General features: G+C 37.2%; 1 long non-coding RNA gene across 15 annotated transcripts; it reads left to right on the top strand.

Moving 5' to 3' along the window:
- Positions 1–567: 567 nt before the first annotated feature.
- On the top strand, positions 568–7,912 carry LOC110886413. Of its 15 annotated transcripts, XR_004869902.1 has the most exons (12): positions 568–1,201; positions 2,366–2,482; positions 2,579–2,670; positions 4,421–5,170; positions 5,275–5,345; positions 5,451–5,509; positions 5,611–5,689; positions 5,820–5,912; positions 6,012–6,027; positions 7,169–7,259; positions 7,379–7,458; positions 7,592–7,912. It is a non-coding gene; the product is annotated as an uncharacterized LOC110886413 (long non-coding RNA). The 15 variants fall into 15 exon arrangements; XR_004869906.1 differs by having other exon boundaries at positions 5,468–5,509; positions 5,624–5,709; positions 7,169–7,458; XR_004869905.1 differs by having other exon boundaries at positions 5,624–5,709; positions 7,169–7,458.
- The last annotated feature ends 13,207 nt before the right edge of the window (positions 7,913–21,119 follow it).

Raw genomic sequence — 21,119 nt, 5'->3', positions numbered from 1 at the left:
CATTAGTTGATTGGATAGTGGGAGTGATGGAATCCATCACTAGTGATTCCACCCCTAGTCCCCTAACACATCATACAATAGATATAAGCATATAAAACATTATATATACTTCTAATTATATATACTTCTAATTTATATATACTCTAATTTACAACAATTCAGTGCAATGAAGTTGATACATTCTGCTTAGAATGTTGTACTAGCTTTTCCAACATTTTGTTGTTATCCACACACGTCCTTTTCTACCTGCAACATAATCAAGAAAAACAGGGATCAGATGAGATACAGAGAGAAAGAGAGACTTGAAAAGGGAGAGACTGTAAAGAAGATGGAGCCCGGCAGCGGTGGTTCTAGGGCGGCGTCGCGGCAGCAACATCGCCGCGGTGGTGAAGATAACAGCGAACACAACCCTGATTCCGGCGAACCTAGGGTTATTCCATCATCATCGTCAGTCACTACACCATTCCCACATACAATTCCATCAGACAACCACCAGTCACCACCATCATCATCATGAGTTACTACGCCGAACCATAAACGACAGTCGTCGCTCCTTCTAATTTATATATACTCTAATTTACAACAATTCAGTGCAATGAAGTTGATACATTCTGCTTAGAATGTTGTACTAGCTTTTCCAACATTTTGTTGTTATCCACACACGTCCTTTTCTACCTGCAACATAATCAAGAAAAACAGGGATCAGATGAGATACAGAGAGAAAGAGAGACTTGAAGAGGGAGAGACTGTAAAGAAGATGGAGCCCGGCAGCGGTGGTTCTAGGGCGGCGTCGCGGCAGCAACATCGCCGCGGTGGTGAAGATAACAGCGAACACAACCCTGATTCCGGCGAACCTAGGGTTATTCCATCATCATCGTCAGTCACTACACCATTCCCACATACAATTCCATCAGACAACCACCAGTCACCACCATCATCATCATGAGTTACTACGCCGAACCATAAACGACAGTCGTCGCTCCTTCCCCTCAAGGCCAGTTACCCTTCAATCCAGATCTTCTTTATGATGGATGTTATTTCAAAATTAGGGCTTTTATCTATGTTGTTCTATTCTTGCAGGTTATCCACCAAGGGCGTATCCATCATAGCAAGGGTAACCACCTCACTACGGCGCGCAAACTTGCTGGTGAAACCAATTAACATTCTCTTTATGCTGATCTGAGTTACAGCCAAGTGATAGGTAAGGAAGTATTAATTAGGTTGTTTGTACAAGTGTTTAATTGGTGTTTCTTTGAAATCTATATACACATCTAGATAGAGAGAGTGCGAACAGCGTAGCATCAGAGAGAGAGAGAGAGAGAGAGAGAGAGAGAGAGAGAGAGAAGCAGGATAGAGAGAGACCGATGAAGGGAGAGGAAGTGGACCACCTCAACCCGATGAAGGGGATGATGGCGACGACTTATGGTTGAGATCTTTCTTCCGACAACCAGATTGGCAACGGTGGCGGCTAGGGTTCCAATTTAGGGGAACACCTAAGTGGAGATTGTGGTGGTGTGCGGCAACAGTTGTCGAGGGGCATTTGCTAGCGACGTGTGTCGATTTATGCGTTGCTTTCGGTGGTCGACTACGATTATGTGCTCAAGACGAACGAAGGTGGGTTCGGTTTAGTATATGGCGATGAATGGAGAGACTAATATGGTTGCCAGAAAAAAAAATTGATCGGTAAGGGAAAACATAGAGGGTTGATAAGGTTTTCTCGAGATGTAGGGAGAGGCAGGGCCGCTTTTTATAACTGATGGTGCTACGAGTTAAGGTTTTGGAGTCCAAAATCTGGTGAAATCATTTAGAGCTATACATCAATGGTTTTCAAATGATGGTATGCTTATCAAATTTTATTGCTTAAAAAGATAGTATTTGAATTAACGTGGTGGAACAGTACATAAACTAAACGAAAAGATAAGACAAAAAAATCATATAAATTTCTGCTGAGGCAAACAAATGGGTAGGTAAGAATCTAAATTTGGTGGTTGATTGTTTAGGGTTTCATTATTCAAGTCTTTTTTATTAAAATGAAAGTTATATTTTGTAACTGATGTAAGTGCATTTCATGTTTTTAGTGTGTAAAATAGTTATATCATTATATCAAGATGATATGTTAGCATATGTTTTGTTGAAAGCATATAGATCCTTATAGAATATTCTCTTTGAAAATTGATTTTGAAGTTAAAAAAAATTACTAAGAATACGTTTTTGGTAAGTTTATTTGTGGGAATTATTTGAATAAAAAGTACTTGAGCATATCGATATTTGGTTAAAAAAATGTAAGTAAACTGTTTCAGTTCTATCTAGAGTATTGAGCTAAAAAAGTTATGTACAGAAGTTTAAAAGGTAAATGTAGTTATAGTGATGAATGCGGGGACCCTTTTTTTCTGTAGAATCAAGAAGAGAAGTAGAATAAGAAGGGTTTTCGGAGCTGTGTTTGGTGGTTGAATTGCCTCTAGGAGCCGAATTGGTTTGCAAGGTATACTATATGTCTGTGTGTGTATACATGAATTGTAGTTTTGTCCTTAAGATTTGTGGTGTTTCTTGTTTAATTTATTTTATGATACATTTGTAGGTTTTTGTCAGAACCAGACAATCCGGCGACCACTGACGAATTTACCGACAGAAACAGATTCTGGACAAGGCGAGGGTTCCGACGAAGATCCGGTAAGTTCATTTTGTTTAAGATTACACTTCATGTACTTTCCCTTACCATTCGTCTTGATAACATTTTGCTCTGTGTACAACAATGATAATGGTGCAATGTGGCCATCCTCACCAGACAGAATCAAGATACCTTAGACACCATTCCACAATTCAAATACTCCACAACCATGAATGTCCCTAGCCAATGGTCCACCGGCCTTCGTGATCGTTAGATAACCGAAAATCGTTTGTGATCGTTGTGTATTCTGCATTAGGTTTGATTAAAGTTATTGCTGAATTCGTTGTTGTATGATAACATACTTAACCGATTTCGAAGAGTCCGTAGGGATTAAAATATGTCCAGGAGTATGATTTGTGTAATAATGTTGGTATCGATCGTATAACTAGAGTTTAAACGTTAAGGTCGGCTCTGAATCGGTGGGTTCAGAGTTCTTCAGTTTTGCAGATTTATTGTATGATTTGTTCATAAGATTGAATCGTCATTAAGTTTGCTGAGGTTGTGCGTTTCAGTTTTCCTCCTAATTTCAGTTTGTTACTCAGCAAATTAGCTTCGATTATGTAATGCTAGGTCATTAGAGAATCGAAAATCGGTTCCTATTATTATGAATTTTATTTTTTTGCATTAGGTCTATCAAAGTTACTGCTGAATCATTATTGTATAATAGCGTACTTTGATATCACAAAGTCTGTACGGATTGATTATTTGGGGAAAATATCTTCTAAGAATATGATTTGTTTAATAATGTCGGTATTGATCGTATTATTAGGTTTATCAAAGTTGAAATGTTAAGGCTGACTCTTTTTTGCAGATTTGTTGTATGAGTTTTTTTCGTAAGCTTGAATTGTCCTTGAGCCTGTGAGTTTCAGTTTCGGTATAATTTCATTTTTTCTGCAAATTCGCTTCGATTATACAGCGATAGATCATTAGAGAACAAAAAATCAATTTGGATCGTTTGTATTTTGCGTTAGGTTTTATTAAAGCCGTTGCTGAATCGTTGATGTATAACAACATAGTAAACTGATCTTACAGAGTCGTAGGTAACTAGGTATTGATTCTTTGGGGAAAATATCTTCGAGAATATGATGTATTTAATAATGTTGGTAGTGATTATAATACTAGGTACGTCAAGCGTGCTGGCTCAAACTTTTTAGGGTCATAAAGCTGATAATCTGGTGCCTTTTTTTGTAATAAAATATAGTTTTTTGCTTTTCCAAGCTGATCTTGTCAAAACTTGCAAAATTAAATGGAATTAAACCCTAAACCGCCTATTTACAACACTAAGATAAATAGAAATTCCAACAGAAAATTTGAGAGATTGAGAGCTTGAGATCCGAGAGGAAGAATCGAATGCGAATCAAACGTAGTCAAGCATAAAAAATAGAGGCCCCAAGGTTTTGCTTATATTTCTGTACGTTCGAGCTGCCAGATGATTAACGTGGAATGTGAATTGGTCTATGTGAATTTTTGGGCAATATTCAATTGAAGTGTCATCATTGGAATGTTTTGTATATGGTACTGGAAGCGTATTTCTTCTGAATTCCAATTTTGTTTGGATAACATTTTAAAAGAATCGATAATGATTAGTCTTGCTGCGTCTCAAATTATATATTCTTTTAAGGGTTCAAATGTGTACGGCTTAATAGCTGGATAGAATATAATACAATATCTTTATGTTATGTGCTTTGACAAGTCAACATTATATCTTTTGATAGAACTGCTTTATTAATATCATGATTTAAGAAATTGCAGATTCGAGTCGGGTGTCTCATTGGAAGCAACCTCTTTATTTCTACGGGGTAGAGGTAAGACTGTCTATATCTTACCCTACTCAGGCCCCGACCTTTGTTTTGTTATTGGTGGGATTTACTGAGTATGATGATGATGACGACGACAATGATGAGTAGGTTAAATAGTTGGTTGTTAATTTTGGTTACCACATGTAAACAATAAACAATTGTACATATAAGTTTGTAAACAAAATCACCAAAAGTTTGACAACATATGCTAAAGCCCCCGCCGCATCGCGGCGGGGCACATATCTAGTTCTAATTCTAATTTACAACAACTTTGTGCAATAGTGAGTTGTAACTTTAGCTTTATTTGTTTTTTTGCATAGCTTAGGTGTACCTTAGCTTAGGTGTACCTTATGTTGTTTGAGTTGTAAGCTTCCAAAAGAAGCTTTATATTCCAGAAATAGGGTTTTAAACATGTACGTCTCACCTCACCACACTCACGCACATGAGAGAGAGCCATCCCTCCGCATCACACCTCTATCGGCATCACCACCGCCACCGCTGCCATATCTCCGGCATCAACGATACTTAGTAGGTGATGAAGGTTCCGTAGATGATTAAAGGCAGTCACGATAGAGGGTTTTAAGGGAGAGTAGGTCGATGGCTTAGGATGGTTAAATGACTGATGGTGGTGGATATGGTTCAACAGATCGGCGTTGCTAGGGTTCCGACGAGATTTTAGCACGATTCTGGTGACCCGGTTCAGGTATGTGTGCTTTATTTTCAGTTAGATCTGCTTAGTACGAGTCTTGATTTGGTTGTATGTCAAATTTTGTGATAAAAGTTTGGAAGCATATGAAAATGGAACAGGCTTGGAAGTGATTTTTAGGAATGGGAATGATCCTTGGAAGTCTGAAAGGCATCGATTTGGGGAACCGGAGGTAACGACTGTAGACCTAGCAATGGTGGCTTTGTTATGTTATATGACCAAATGTGCCGAAACGTTGGTCAATTAACGGTTTTGAGCACGGATCCTTGATATGCAGACTTTTTTTATGCTCAGATATGATTTCCGGCGGTTAAGGCGACTTTCCGGCGGGTAAAGGTATACCAAGCTTTATATTTGAAAATATACATATTCTGCATATGTGATGAGAAGTGAAGAATTTGATTACTCATTCGCTTGATTTTCTTAATAATTATTAGGTTGTGGCTGCAGACCACAGTGACTGATTGGTGGCGGTCCTCGAGTTAAGGGAGCTGCGAGATGAGACGACTTCTGACCGTCGGTTCTTTGTTTTCTTTGTAAAATTGATACTGTCAACAATCGGTTTGATTTTTACCTCCTACTTCCATCAATTACAGTTCTGATTTGTGTAACCATTTCTTTTTCTCTTCTCCTGTTGCGCTATTAGGGTTTGGCTGAGAGAGAAGCAGATGAATGACAATAAAATGAAAGAAGAAAAGAAGTCAGGGTTGTGCCTCGAACGTTAAAATAGAGTAATTATGTAAGAAAATTTATTAATTTTGCCGTTACTGTAAATTGTATTTTACTACCTGATTTTGATGTGATAATCATTTACTTTGAAGTTTGTTTACATTTGCAGGTGTTGAGTTCAACAGGTAAGTTTCTCACAAAATAGTTAATTTTAAATTGCACACTGTTGGTTATGCAATGTTTGTATGTTCTTATCTTTCGTTTATAAATAGATTGTTTTTTCAAATTTGATTGTTTGGGTTGGACCGGTTTCGGCTTTGTTTGACTTGCTCCAAACCAGTTCGATTGGGCCTATAAACAGATTTGTGCATCGCTATTAACAAAGCACAAGATTTACACTCCATGGTGGAGCACCAATTCTGGCTATATGTCTCCTATTACCTAGAGGTGTATGAAAATTAGTCTGGGCCCAAACCAGTTTGGGTGTAAACTGGCATGTTTTTTAACATAGAACTATCATACCTGGTCAAGCTTAAACATGTATTAGATCTAACAACATGAAAGGTTTAGTTCTACTTTTTTATTTTGTTTTAGAATAAGTAATGCACCGGTCAATTAAGTATACTAATAATGTGACTCGTGTTTTTTAAATACTTAAATTCATGTTCGTACAACCAAACCTGAGAAAAAAAAAGTAGAAGCATGAGGTCCTCACAAATATCTTTGAAGCTAACAATTTGCTAAAGCTCAGGTACATTTTCAATTCTTTCTTTTTCTCACTTTTGTTAGTGGTAAATTGGATTTTAAATAGTGTTCGACTTTAGAAAGTTATATCTCCATTTCAAAAGTTTCATTTTAAAATGATAATAGTTGGTAGTTGATGATAATCGAGGTGATGAGGAGGTTGTTGATGGTATGGGTTATAAAGGTTTGAAAAAATGGATTAATGATAATTGTGGTCAACTACACGGAGATGTGGCACATGAAGACTTTGAGGGTCACAAAGGGACCATTGGAGCTGGTAATTTGCAGTGGATGACTGCTGGAAGAGGAATTGTATATTCTGAAATGCCTGCTTCGTCGTCGTCGAATGCCGATCACTCCGGCTCCGTCGTCTTTTGGTCTCCAGTGTTCGAAATACGGCGTTAAATCGTCGTCGGAGGCAGTTTTGAGTATAGTTTGACTGTTAAATTTTAGTTGTTAATGGTTATTTGTTAGTTGTTAATATTATTGTCATGTGTTTGATTGAAACTTATAGATTGTTTGTGATTAGTTTTAGATATGTAGATCGACCGATCAAGGAATTAATGATTTACATCTCTACAGATCACACGTCAAATAATGTTTCGTACCGACCAAGAGAAGGTGATTGAATTTGTACCTCCAGCGGCATCGGATTGTCAAAAGAAACAAACTGGTGAACAAAAATATCTTTCTGATTACATCTGGGATGGCACTCATGACATGTTATTTTTCTTATAATGTATTTACATTCTACGCCATCACATGTATTATATAATCATCTAATATTCTCAGGTTCACTCAGCATTTTTAGGTGCATATAATTCAGTTAGGAGGAGAATTATCTTTCTCATGAAAACAACTATTGGCCATCTGTAAGTTCATATGAAAATACTCCTATTTTTGTTCATGTAAAGTGTTGGGGTTTATAAAATAAAATATTTTTGTATAGCAACCTTTTTGTCTTTTCACTCTTTAATGTCTCTATGGCGGTTGGTTTCTTTTCAGATTTTCGCTTCATAACCCAATTTGGCCCTTCAACATAGTTGAGAAAAAAGCTCCTACGTGTCTACCCGACGAGAGTTGATGGGTGATAAGGCAACGCAGTGTGTGTGTGTGCTTGGTGCAAATTTCTCTGCGGGTTTTGTTGCCGGCTGTCACCACATGTCTACTAGATGTCTCAAAAACTCAAACACAAGTAGTGGTACTTAATAGATGTTTATATTGACATTTTTCTGTCGCAAAAACTCGAAAACGAGTAGCCGTATAGCTCATTTATCTAACCAAATAGATGTAACTCAATGATAACAAGCTTAATATTTATATAAATCTAGCCCCCCGCCGCATCGCGGCGGGTTACTTTTCTAGTTTATGCCTAAAATACAACCACCTATTGCCTAACTATGTTACAAAATGATAATATATAATGGCATAAACCCACAATGCACTTCAATAGTAAAACTATCATTTTCTCTAATCATAATCAAGGTTATATACAAATTGAATTTATCAAAAACATCAAAAAAGAAAAGTTGCAGGTAATAAAAAAAATGCCGTGTCATTTTCTAAAAGATAAATTTATATGAATTAAAATCTGTATGTACTAAAAAAAATATTAGAAAAGATGGGTTTATTAAATAAGAAAAGAAAACCATTTCTTTTAAATATTATATGGGTTTATTAATAAGAAAAGAAAACCATTTCTTTTAAATATTATACAAAGTTTTATTTTACCAAAATTATAAATTGACCAATTAGCTTAGGAGTGAGAAAAACAAATTCTTTAAAAACACTATTTTAGTAAATATTTTTGAAGCAACACTATAATGATAAATACTTTTTCCCACGACACTTTTGTTAGAAAAAAAATAGTTTGTGTTACCGCCCTCAGGAGTGGCCTAGGTATATTATCGTGTCATAAAATTCAATGATGTAGTACTAATCATTACGATACATTGAGATCATGGGCTCATGGCGTCTCCGGCTCTTTGCTCAGTAGTTTGGTACATGATGTATAGTTTGGAGGCATATGGATCAATTTAGGTCAAAGTTAATATTTGAGTTAATTACATAGTTAGTCCCTGTGGTTTGTACAAAATAACATACTTAGATACTAATAGTTTAAAATCACATTCTACGGTATTAAATTTTCATTTTGTAACGTTTGGAGGTATTAACTTCTTGGGATTAACATAGTTAGTCTATGTGGTTTGCACAAAATAACTGTAGGATCGTATTCGGCCCTGTTTGAGTCGATCAGAAGAATTCCTATCCAAAACAAGAGGCGGAAACTAATGTTCTGGTACGATTTCAGCAGAGTTCACTTTAAACTGTTGTTGTATTGATCTTGAATGCAGTTACAAGTCCTGATAACACTTCGGCAGCACTTCGTGGCTTACCGGAAGACAACACTTACAACTATGCATTAGGTTTCGCTCATACAACCTATATATAGGGACACATATTTCGCTCATACGAACATGTTCGTATGAGCGAAACCTCCACATGTCATATAAGCGAAACTATCTATTTGACACAAGAGCGAAACCTATCTTATGACACATAAGCGAAACCCTGTCTATCATATGTTTCTTGGATTTCGTGCCATATTCTAACCTATATACTACTAGACTCGATACATGACGTAGTGCACCAACAAACTCCCCCTCGGATGTTGACGGAGTCTTCAGTGTCGAGTCTTCGATTGTCAACCTACCGTCTTTATCAGTCTTCAATCTTCCTCTGAAGTATTTGTCATTGCAAGAATCCTCAATCTCTATCTTCTTCATCAACAAACTCCTCTCTTTCGAATGTTGAGTATCATGGTGTCTTCAGACTCCCCCTCTCAATCTGCTGAGATCGTAGTCTGGAATTCACAGCTTCATTCTAAGATCGTGATCAGGCTCTTATCTATTTCAGAATTGTCACCTGGCACACATTTACCTGCATAATCTCTACCCATACATAAGTTTCTTTTAAAGATTAAACTTTCAAACTTTTAGAAACTTTTGCAAGAAACTACATTAATGATTTGACATTCAGGATCTTTTACTGGCTCTTTATCAATCAAACTTAACAACTTCACATACTCTCTCCCAAACCTGTTCTTCATGTTTAGCACTTGGAACTTCGAAAATCAGTTTCTCAACACCAGTCGTCGAAAATCTTTTTGAATTTTTCAAAATTCATGCTAAAACACACTGAAAATCTTTTTGGATTTTTCTAAAAAATAACTAACACCACTTGTAAAAACAAGAAAATGCAAAAATAAACTATTTACAAACAATATTTTTGTGAGTTTGTGTAAGAGGATCATATCAGTTAATGAGATGTGTCAACAACACCGTTAAGCTTCATTTCATTTTAAGATCTAAACAATTCACCTAGATTGTCAGTATGTTTGTCCACTTAAATTTTCACACAAAGTTCAATTGATTCGAGGTACGATATTAATGTTTTAAGACACTTAAACTTATCCATGTATCCCACTACTTGAATATACTCCCGTATCCAGATCCCAATATTCAGTCTTACAGGTGAGTGTACCACAAATGATATCTGTTTAGGGGTTATGTGCGAGGGCCGTGAGAGCTCAGGTCGATATTTCCGTATACGTAGAGAGATGACGGCTTCGACTTTAGGCGTGTCCCCTTTAGAGGATCTTTTATTACAACAGCAGCGACTATCAATTTTATTATTTCATCAGCTTGCTGAGGGTGATGCTATGTTTCAAGCATTTGCGAAAAGTATTATCCGGGGACTAGGTCAGTATTTCTATACAGCAGAAGTCCCGGGATAATACCCCAGATATCACTGAGCATAAAGACCTAGTATCTCAGAATAAGGGACCTTTCAAACAAGATTTCAGGGGTTACCTATATATCCAAGCAGTTTTGTTAACCCACAGAATAAGCAAGTTTGAATTTTAGGTTTATATCTCATCACAATCTACTAAATGTGTAAAAACCTACTGGCATATCCGCAGTGAGATTGTTTATCACATTTTAACTTTACATATCTTTAGCATGTTGTGACAGCCCACTGATGTACTATCATTTCCTCTTTTCTCAACAAAACTCATTTTTGTTTTTATCATGTTTTTGGCTTTTTCAAATTTTCTAATGTTTTTGGATTTTCTGAAATTTTCTACTCCCCCTAAAATGCAAACACATTAAAGAAATTTGAAAACTATCTAAGCTCTAGACCCACATGAAAACATGAAATGTAAAACAAACTGTACAGAAATATGACAACCGATATCAAATCACATCAATTCGCCATTCTCTTGGCATAAACAATCAGAACTCCCCCTATCAACAAACTATTTTCCCATTTAGATTTCAAAACACTTAAGTTTGTTTTAATCAAAATGATTTTTCCGGAAAATAAGTTTGATTGATTTTACCACTTGTAGGTTGATCAATAATAGGTTCGGGGATGTGGTTCATCATATTGTCTTTCAACCACTTGTAGGAAAATGCAAGTACAAACTAATGTCCTTGATTTACCATATGCAAGTAGGCACAGCCAGATATTCTAATCACTTGTAATTATAACCAACAAAAACCCCTTGTAAATAAACACAAACAAACCTTTTACCGTTTGTATGAATGACATTACCGAATAAATCCTCAAGAAAGATGCCGATACCTGCTCCTCGCTTACCAACCTGGGAGCTCCGGCAATTCCTGCTTAACTTTTTCAAACACATATTAAGAAAGATGCCGATACCTGATCCACGATTACAAACTTGGGATCTCCGGCAAGTCCTGCTTTTATTCTTTGAAAAAATATATCCACCCAAGCCTGACCTTCCTTGGGTATAACAACATCTTCTTCATCTTTTCTTTCAACGGACCTGTGAACTCTTCTTTTGGCAGCGTAAAATTCTTTAACACCTTTGGCCTTACCATTGACCATTTTGCCAAAAATATGTTTCACATTTCCGTTGAAAGTCTTTTCAACATCAAATTTCTTCTTGTCAGAATAAAATTGACTTGAAATTTCAACTTTTCCAACTTTCTTCATAAAATTTTCAGCACGCAACGGTGGAAAATTTTCATCGTTCATAGTTGGAACTGATTTTTCAACATTTTTCTCAACACGTGGCTCCTCTGATTTTGTGGAATCAGATTCATCACCAGAATTATTACCTGAACCTTTCACAACCCATTTTTGATTTTTCAAATCTTCTTTTCTCTTCAAAACATTTTTTGAACATTCTCCTTTTTCAAAAGTTGAATTTTCAAAGCCTGTAAACTTTCGGGTTGAAAGTTCAGTTTTCTCAACAACTTTCTCTTTCAATTTATCAGAGACTTCCTGTTTTGGTTTGAATGTCTTCGGACAATCCTTAGCAACATGACCAACAGTTTTACACTGAAAACAAATTCTTTTTTCAATCTTCTTTGGAACAGCATCCTTCTTCATATCCTCTTGCTTCTTTGCAAGGAATTCTTGATTCGTCTGCTTTCTGAATGCTTGTTCTTTCTCAGCCTCTGTCGTTTTCCCTGAAACAAGCACAGTTTTTGGTTTATACATTTTTTCATTTTTATAGTTTTTCGGTTGATTAAATCCTAAACCTTTCTTTTTGAAATTACGATTATGGTTTGGTTTCTTTTGGAAACTATAACCACAATTGTAACCCATTTTCTTATTAATTCTTTGTTGGTCTCTTGAAGTGTATTGTTTAGGTTTTCCAGAAAGATTTAAATCTTTTATTTCAGAAATATTAATTTCTGTAATTTTGAAAACCTTTTGGATCATTTCAAATCTGACACTTCTTATTGGAAAAGCTTCATCAGAATATAATTTTTCAGAATCTTTCAAAGTATATGCTACTTTGAATGATTCATCATTCAAATAAGATTTTGATAACAAAAATTGTTTGTCATAAACCCGTTTGTCCTTTTTGATTGTAGGCTTTGACGTATCGGACTCAGACTTTGACTCGGGTTTGGACTCCATGTTTGACTCCTCACTATCATCTTTATCTAACACCTGATCGACCACACTTTTTATCAACTTTGACTCATGATCAGTGTCAGATGACGTGTACGTGACATCAATATTTTCTGGCAAGTTATCCGACGGCCCAGACTCCCATTGTAAGTTTATTGCCTTTTCGACTCTTTCGGAATTTGGATTTCGAGGTGAATATCCATTTTCGACCGGGGGCGGACATCTATTGTAGACCACACTGGGTTTCTTACCAGAAGTCTTCACTTTATCTTCATCTTTTGTCACGGATTTCTTTTCTTCAGACGTCTTCACATCTTCAAACGTTGTCACACCCCCAAAATCCACCATGCGGAATACCACCGCTTGGAGGCGTGATGTGACCAGGATCGAGCCACCAATCATACTGAACAACGTATTTAAGTAAATCAAGCCAACCACAATACGATTTGTGACCAAAAGCTAGATTACCAAGTTTTAATTTAGACAGCGGAAGCATAAACATAAAGTTCAAAACATAAGTTCGCAGTTCATAAGTTTAAAGTCTGACACATAGGTTTAATAAGTTCATAATGATTTAAATATTAAACACTGGACATAACTGTCCGTACACCACAACGACTCCATCCTCGTGCAAGCTCCAAGCAGTTAGCGACCTGTAAGGCATGTAACAACGAGTCAACAACAAAGTTGAGTGAGTTCACGTTTGGTTGTTTAGTTTTTAAGTTGTTTTCCGAAAACGTGGTTTGTCTTTCGTTGGCGTAATTGCCGTGGGGGTTACCCCTTAGTTGAAAGAAAGTTTTAACCAGTTCATTCTTTATTACTCATACCCTGTTCATGATTAGTGAGGGCTTCCCCATGTGAACCACTAGACCGTATGAGATCGACTACTACGCAAGTAAGTTGTGCCCTACATCAGTGTCTATCATCACCGATGGTTTGCCATAGTCCATTAGTACACGACCGTCCGACTGGCACGGTGTGAGGTTTGTTAAACCTAATAGCGCTATTAACTAATGACCCGCTCGCCATTGGCTTCGGCGATTAAGTCGATATAAAATGAGGGACTTATGATAGAGTTTTGTCTAGTAAGTTTTAAAGTTGTTGTCCTACCCAAGGAGGACGAACGTACGTAGTTCTACCCAAGGAGAATACGCAGGAATAATATTGGCATCCTACCCAAGGAGGATGGCCGTACATATCCTACCCAAGGAGGATATGTAGATTCAATTTTAAGTTCTTTAACCCATTCCCAAACCACCGGGAATCCCATGCCTTAGAAAGTGTGTGAACTCACCTCGGTTTGCTCGGTTAGATTCTCAAATATAGCTAACAGTCAGAGTCGATCAATCACGTCCTAATATAATTACCAGTTAATCATTTAGTGGTTTTCAAATAGAGCACAAAGTTCCTACACGTATCTATCACATAACATGCATTACTTTAACGGTTTATGCCCATATAAACTCCCCATCCATTCCCATTCACAAATAAACATACGGCATTGCACATAACACTTTTATCGACACATAACATGTTAGATCATTCACAGATAACATATTCGACATTTTGGACACGCAAATCACTACTTATGTGGTTTTAACTTAATTATCCGAAACTGGGTTGTTTTCGAGCATTTTAATAAAATAGTTATCTTATTTCAAAAATTCCCAACTTTTTATAGAAGATGCTAAACGACCCAAATATTATTGTGTAAAAATCTCGGGATCTAATCCATCACCAATATTTTATTAAAAATCATTTTCCGGTCTGCACTCAGATTTATTATTTTCTGACTGCAGCCCACGGAATAATTCACTAAAAATTCATTGTAAGTCGGATTGATGAAATTCTAGTGGGACAATTACTACGACATCAGTGTCCATCTACTGTACAGATTTCATGGGCTGATCCGACACAGAACTCAAGTTATGACTGAAAACATATCGCCAATTTTCTGCAGAAAAATGCAGCTCTAGCTGCTGTTACGAAATGACACTTTAAAAATAGTAAACGGAGTCCAAAAATTATGATTCCGGTGCCATTAGAACCGTATTTCCTAATATCACATTTTAGACTAAATTATCAGTTTTTCATTGAGTTTATGACCTGTTTACAGCCAACTGAAGTTGGCTGTAAAACCGGGACAGATTCTGTTTTCACTTTCCAACTTACTAACTTGTGTTCGATTGATTCCGTGTCACACCCCTATTTTCCACGTGTCACCGGTGGGCCCGGTGGGGAGTATAGTGACGTAGTTGGCATCATCATAGACAAACAACACAATATATAAATGCACAGCGGAAGCAAAGATAGATTCATTTCAACTTTAATAAAGTGTAATATCAATATCACTTAATCGTTGAAACGGATCCACAGGCGGATCAAAATAAAATAAGATATTGTTCAACAGATTTATTGTCGTCCAAGCTTGCGAGACTTATTGTGGACGCTCTAGAAGACAGCCAGCCTAGTACGTGTAGTACCTGCACTTAACCTTTTGGGAAAAATACGTCAGTTTACACTAGTAAATACAATTTAACTGACTCATTTTGAAAATGTTGAAAATTGATTTGAATGCCCAAGGCACAAAACATTTTTATAACTTGGGATAATTATTTATAATAATCTTGTAAGGGATTTACATGTTACTTATGCGTTCAGTAGCCCGATCCGTAGACCGGGTTAAAGATTAATAGACACACCACAATATAGAGTTATACACTGACGGGTGTACGCCTACACCCCGTGCTCAGGTCGTGGCTATCTCGTAAGATAATGCCAAGGATATCCGGGACATGGTCATTAACCCCCCAAGGCTTTAAGCAATAAAACACATTCAAAACAAGGCATCTCAATAAATTTAACCTCTATTCGATTAAAGAATTCGATACCGGACCAAGCGGTATATTATATACCGTACCCCAAGCCCGTCTAGGGAAAATAAGTTGAAAGTATTTACCTTGGTAAGTATATATCACAATTAGCAAGTGAAGGTAGCTTTTACTGGTTCTTCTATTCTGGAACAAAGGTTTATAATAACCTATTAGATTCCTAACGGATCTTTATTTAAGCCCAAGCTTAGACCGGTTAGTTTTAAGGACGAAACGGTTCAAACGCACGATTAAGCGAAGACCGGATAGAACGTGATTTAGACCCGACAAGTTTGAATACTTGTATAATATGGGTATGCTAAATACATTCTGGATTTTGAGACAAAAATGATAATGTTTGACCCGTTTCGGTCAATTTATGCAAACTAGTTACATAACCGAACCGAACGCTAAAAGAGCGTTACAGGTAACCGTAAGAGTCATATGCAAGTTCCCTGAGATAATATGCTCTAAATATGTCATAATATCAGTAAGTTATGTTCTATTATGCCCCGAATGAATTTAAACTCAACTTATGCCTTATAAGGGCATTTTGGTCATTTAAAAGATTATAAAAGAGTTAAATTTGTAATCTGAGTTGTAGGTCTGATTCATACAGTAAAAATACTTAATTTAACATATTACAACAGTAGGGTATGACCCATATATGAAATTTATCATTTAAAATCAAACTATGCACCTTAGGGGTATTTTGGTAATTTCACAAGGGCTAAAAGTGTCAAAACTGGAAACCTGAGTTCAAAAACTTATACTTACTGTTATTTTATAAAAATATACTAAGAATATCAGTAGGTATCAACCTTATATGTTTAATATGGTTATAGTGCATACTAGGCGTTAAAAACGCTTAAAAAGGCGTTTTAGAGCCGTTTCCGGGTTTTTAAAAGAAAGCTGAGATTTTTATAATTCCAGAAGGCTCAAAATATTTTATTCAACAAATAAAATCAGTAGAAAAAGGTTTTGGGTCAAAAGGGTTTGTAGAATTCATTTTATGGCCAAAAAGGGCGAAATTGGTATTAACCGAATTAAACCTAGAGACCTATGTTATGCTCGGCCAAAAATTAAATAAAAATCATCAAAAATACCAAAATATTATATAACATCAGTGGGTAAAAAGTTTGATATTAAAAAGTGGGTTAAAATAGGCTATCCGTAAATTACGCCGTTTACTTAACATAAAGCTTTCAAATTACGATATTGAGCATAACTCTAAATCTGGACCTCAAACTGATATCAAATTTTTGGTGCAAGTTTATAAATCAGTAACAAACGTTTCTACTCTTTCACTTTTTCAAAAATCGCGTTTTATAGCAAAAAGGGCAAAATAGTCATATTTAAGCATAAACCGGTAACATGCATATGAATCGGACAAGTGTTGAACTAAGTTGTAAAATCTCAGAGAGTTGTACATATATAAAAATGGTCCAAAATAAGCTCTAAGACAGATCTCAAACATGCATGCACGGATCCGAATCAAGAGTCAAAGAAAAAGTCATTTTATGAGACTTTCGGTTCCGATCCGGGTTTTACTGAAAATTGTCGAGTCGATCATGATAAAACATGTTCTTACATTAATTATAAAGTCATTTTGATGATCCAACAGGTTGCATGTGACCTACATTGCTATTTATGCTAGATTTTGCAAAAACACGTTCTGTTGACTTTTTAAGAACAACTTTGACTCGACAATAATCATGCTTAGAGTGGGAATCAGAAAATACCCTTTTGAGGGTTTGCTTCCCACATAAATACCAACTTGTAGGTACTTTCAATTTGAGAAATGACTGAGCCATTCTCGCTTAATCGTAAAGTCAAACTATATTTACGACGGATTGACTTTCGGCTAATAATCTAAGCTAGAACGAATTAGAGAGGGGTATGAACACTTACAAGAGTCCTAATAAAGCTTAGAGATCACTAGGAAGGTGTCTTGTCGTCCAGAAAGCTCCAGGAGTTGATCTTGTAAATTTTGAAAATGCAAGTGTTCTTGGTTTTACTACCTCAAGTGCCTTTTATGCAGATTTGATCTGATTTTTAAGGTGATACAGGTGTTGTAAGAAGGTTACAAGTGTCCTCAATTGCATGTAAGTCCATTGGTGAGTTTAGGAGGTGATTACAGCTGGTTTCCACTCGCAAAACAGACCTGGAACTGGCAGATGTGGGTTTTCTGTCGCTGGGCAGGCCACGCGGCCCGCGTAAGGTTCCCCAGGCGGGCCGCCTGGGTCTTCTGATTCTGAAAAAATGACTCTTTTTGAAGATTAGCAGGGGAGGACTAGAGTGATAGAATGGGTAATCTTCGTTATTGGTGTTAGTGTGAAGAATGAAGAAGAAAAGTCTGTTGTTTCGGCTCGTGTAACATTTTCAAAACTTATTTGATTGTTGGGTTTGGTTGGTTGGTGGTGTTGTGTTTAAAACCAAAGTGACCCTTCCGGCGAATGAGGACATACTTCACTTTCTGTCGATTCTCGCCTAATGGGTCGGTTAAGAAATTAACGGGTGCCTCTTGTTGTTTAAGCAATTTCCATGCTGATGGGACAGATTTTAACCTGTTCGGCTTCTTTTGCGGCTATTTCTTTGATTTTGGACTCAAGTGGTTAAAACCACTAAAACACAGACCCAAGGCTGTTGCGGGGAGCGACAGCATTCGGATAAGAAATCACCCTAATCTCCTCCCCACCCCCCTCTCGACCAGCTGTCTTGTACTGAAAACAGGTTCTTGTTTCTGTAGTCTGTTGAACAATATTTTCTTTCTGTTCTTGAAGAAGTATGTGTTACCGAGAACGGAGGTGGAGGAGAGAGATGATGATACTAGTACTACACAAGTGGGTTTTGTCATTCAGAAATGTTAATTTCGGTTAGTTTGAAAACCTTTTATGAGCTAGAGGGTGAGAAATCTCCATTAATGCAATGTACGTAAATGACAAGTATAGTAAAGTTGCTCCCGCACAATAGAACTGATGTTATAAGATTGCAGTCGGCACAGATTAACAATTTTGATTTTAGGGGGAGAAAAATTTAAAGCAGGCGTGGGTGGCTTTTGCCATTGGGTTTACCCGACTCCCCAGGCTGAATTGGAGGCCCGATCCATATGCAACAATTGAAGAGGCGCAGGATCTTGCAAATCCTTAAAGATGCTATAAAGTGCTAATCGGAGCTTCGCGGGTCAAAGGGAAGGTAGATTCGATCAGGAACTGGCCTGCACCGCAACCGTACGTGCATAGGTGGTATAGGGTAATCGGATGAGTCATTAACAAGTTCAATTATTTATTTTCATATTGTTTTTGGGATTCACAAGCTTCTATACATCATAGTTCATTAGCCCATAATTACTGATGGATTTTAGTGGAAATGCCCACTTAATGTTCTTGAAAGCCTTTTAAACATGTGGCTCTACTGGGCCGATAGTACGTTCATCCAAAAAAAAAAAACATGACACTATTGTTTTCCCATCAAAAGGATTTGTAAAACTCATTTTATGGCCTTCATGTTTTGTCTCAAGTTGAACACACATCCTATAATTCAACACAAGTACAAGTTCCTGCTCTCGAACCACTGAAGAAGCCCAGTTGCTCGCTACATTTTGCCTTGTGTATGACAGTATATATATTCTGAAAACGTTCACAATCCTTCGATGAGCTCGAAAGATAAACCTTGCCGTTGGCAATCGAGATATCATTGGAGGGATTAGGGTCGTGGAGCGAAGCGTCGTTGTGGATCGTTGAGAGCGTCGTCAATGTGAACGGAACTAAATTCTTTCATCCAAGGTTTCATTTAATTGGTTGTTTTAGCTGTATCTTGAGCTGGCGCATTCTGCTCTCCTCTCATGATTGGTGAGATCCATGATCCTGATCCTTGGGACATGCCTTATTCAGATCGGTCCCCATTTGGGAATGAGGAGATCCGACGTCAAGTATTGTGAAGCGGCCAGCTCATAACCTCCTCCTGAGCCATGTAAATGACACAGCCTCTGTTAAGTGATACGCACAAAACGCAACATATACGGAAGTACTCAATTCATCAACATCAGGTTTGGAAATTAAGGTATTTTTTGTCGAATGTGTTTTAACGCGAACCGATCTACGATAGGTTTTTGGGTGTGGAGGCCACGTGGGCGTTTATCTGCCGAGCAAACCAAGGTGAGTTCACTCCCCAGCCCATAGTGGATCTGGGTTCCTAAATCTAACTAAAGAATAAAAAACGATTTATCTAATTTTTTGTTAGTAAAAACAAACCAAATGATATTTGCTCCATCTACCACCGCCCGATTCAACAAGTTTACCATTGGCATCCTGGTGAAGATAAAGAAGTCCCCGAGCAATGAATAAGCATCTCCAAAATGACCAAAATTAATTTTTTGGCGTTATGACTTTTTCCATGCTGACACGCCATTTTTAGTCATTGGGTCCCGCCGCAGACCCACCACCAAACAAATATAATCAAATCTCAGAGGTATAATTAAACATGTTGACACAGTTAACCCCTGTGGGGTGATGTGGAGTAAAGGGGCGAAGAAGCCAGCCTCCAAGGAGCAAGACATCAAAGAAACTTAATTTTGGACACGTGTCATTCAGTCAGAATAATTTAGCTCCGGCCAGAACGGGTTGGGGGGGGGGGGATAGACTTGTAACACCCCAAAAACGAATTCCACAAAAAATACTGGCGTTTTAACTAGGTATTTTCATGGATTTTTTCAGTTTTTTTAGCTATATATGACATTTAATGCCTAGATTCTTGAAGCTAAAATGAGAAAATTCAACGATTTTAAGTCTGCTTTTCATTCGGTGTATGCAAATCTTTCAGGGATATGGTGGTAGAAAGACCTGTAACTCAGGTTATCAGGCGCGAGCAGCCCCCATGAAAGTCTGGATAAATAGATGGCACCATCAACCTTTGGAAAGTTAAAAACAACAGGAGAAAAAGAAACCCCTCAAATAACAGGTCCACATAAGTTTGAATATTTACTTTCTGTGAACTCGCTCAACTAGCTCGGCGACGGGCTCTCGTTTGCACGCTTTCTATTTTTTCGCTTCCAACACTTGTTCGAAGCTTAAAGCAGTATAGCACACCACAAAACTTTTTCAAAGTTTGCGTTTTGGTCCCTGGTCCTTGGTTACGAGGTTTTGGCCATCTATCTTGCTTGTTAGACCTTCAAACTTGATTTTTAAGGACCTTGGGACATTTACAAACATAGTAAAGTCCTCGATTAACTTTGCGCTCACCCGAAAAGTCATGAATTTCGACGTTGACGCATTTAGCCCTTCGTGCACGGTTTTGGTCATAACTTTCTCATACTATAACGAAACTTTATGAAATTTTTACCACATATTCCAGTGAGTATATTTTAGCATTACAAAGCTTCGGGTTTGCCAAAAGATCACTCAGAGGTATAAATTAAACATGTTGACACGTTTAGCCCCTGTAGTTTATAATTCCTCACTTTCTTACATTTTCCGCTTTGTATGATCCATGATCTAACCGTTTGAGACTATAAACATTATGTAGGGTTATTTTAGAGCCTATCTTTCCATTGTTGACACTTTGGACCCTTGTAATTCCATAGTTTCACTGTTTGTCAACTTTAGTCCCTCTAAAGTATGTTTTCACATATCCAAAGCCTATGCCACGTGTCATTGCATTATTGGACGTAAATTTCCGAGGTGTTACATCCTCACCCCCTTAAAGGAAAT

This window comes from Helianthus annuus, chromosome 10, assembly GCF_002127325.2.
Source record: "Helianthus annuus cultivar XRQ/B chromosome 10, HanXRQr2.0-SUNRISE, whole genome shotgun sequence".
In the NCBI taxonomy this organism is placed as follows: Eukaryota; Viridiplantae; Streptophyta; class Magnoliopsida; order Asterales; family Asteraceae; genus Helianthus; species Helianthus annuus.
This window is presented reverse-complemented; position numbering and strand designations above follow the sequence as displayed.